The sequence below is a fragment of the Anopheles coustani genome, assembly GCF_943734705.1.
Source record: "Anopheles coustani chromosome X unlocalized genomic scaffold, idAnoCousDA_361_x.2 X_unloc_8, whole genome shotgun sequence".
Lineage (NCBI taxonomy): Eukaryota > Metazoa > Arthropoda > Insecta > Diptera > Culicidae > Anopheles > Anopheles coustani.
Genome location: NW_026525192.1, coordinates 346,181 through 347,500, shown reverse-complemented (window position 1 = coordinate 347,500; position 1,320 = coordinate 346,181). Strand labels below are relative to the sequence as shown.

Below are 1,320 nucleotides of genomic sequence, written 5' to 3'. Positions count from 1 at the left end.
ACTTTCCCTCACGGTACTTGTTTACTATCGGTCTCATGGTTGTATTTAGCTTTAGAAGGAGTTTACCTCCCACTTAGTGCTGCACTATCAAGCAACACGACTCCATGGCACGCTCGGTCCATCATCCAACGGGCGCTGTTCTACGGGCCTATCACCCTCTATGGGTTCTGAGCCACATTCAAGTTGGACTTGAAAAGCGCTAAGATGACGGATAGTGAGACGCACCAGTACACGGAATCGGATAGACGGACTGGCCGCCACCCCTACGTGCTGAGCTTCTCCCGTTTCGCTCGCAGCTACTCAGGGAATCCCGGTTGGTTTCTTTTCCTCCCCTTATTAATATGCTTAAATTCAGGGGGTTGTCACACATGAACTGAGGCTTATGTACCTTGCGGTTGTTATCGTCACATCTGGCTTGCGACTACTTTGTTTCAATGTCCAATATGTACCGTTGGACTCGGTTAACGGGCTGTTAGCCCGCGTGTGGTTTAACTCACTGATACCTTCCATTGCCCATACGCTAGTTTGTTTGTGTTCCTTTGGTCAACTTCCATACTTGAATCATTTGTGCTACCGCTGCTGCTTCGACGCTACTTTGACATCTTCGCTTCTATTTAAATAAATAAATAAGCTGAAGCTAGACATCAGTAAACACCACCACAGACACCACAAGCACGCCTTCTCCTCGTACTTCCGCCTCACGCGGGAACACGGACGCTCTAAATACTTCGAATTCCAATGCCAGTATATTGTAAACCACGGGTTCTTTAATGCTAGCGGGTCGTCGCGACCCTAGTTAACATCATGGTGCACGTCTCGTGACGGGTGTCACGGCGTAGTTAAATGTATGCGATACATTTCTCAAATATAAGCGCTCAGTCATCTGTACATCATGGTAGGTTCCCACGACGTGCAATATGCGTTCAACTTATCAATGTTCATGTGTCCTGCAGTTCACATTATGACGCGCAGTTAGCTGCGGTCTTCATCGATCCATGAGCCGAGTGATCCACTGCCGAGGGTGACTAACTTGCGTAAGCCGCCGCTGTGCGCGTATACCCGTTCCCCGTAGGGAGGAGCAAGCCGCCGCTTAGAGACGAAGCATAAAGTGTCCTCATTCCACATAGGGCAAGCTGGATGAATCCATTTTACCCAGGACGGCCGAAGCGGCGTGGACCAGGTGAGAACTGAACCTTATACTTCACACCACAGTAAGTCTACGTGTCCTCTTCCACATAGGGCAAGCTAGAACTAACTATCTTACCCAGGACTGCCGAAGCAGCGTGGACCAGGGGAGGAACACACTTTTCATGGAAACGT

General features: G+C 49.4%; 2 non-coding genes across 2 annotated transcripts in view; both read right to left on the bottom strand.

The window, feature by feature from the left end:
• LOC131270989 (large subunit ribosomal RNA) overlaps positions 1–382 on the bottom strand; it is a 4,091-nt gene extending 3,709 nt beyond the window's left edge. The window contains exon 1 of the ribosomal RNA XR_009179977.1: positions 1–382. This exon is cut by the window's left edge and continues 3,709 nt beyond it. This is a non-coding gene — a ribosomal RNA (large subunit ribosomal RNA).
• A 487-nt stretch (positions 383–869) lies between these two features.
• On the bottom strand, positions 870–1,024 carry LOC131270975 (5.8S ribosomal RNA). The gene has a single exon (XR_009179963.1). It is a non-coding gene; the product is annotated as a 5.8S ribosomal RNA (ribosomal RNA).
• Positions 1,025–1,320: the final 296 nt, after the last annotated feature.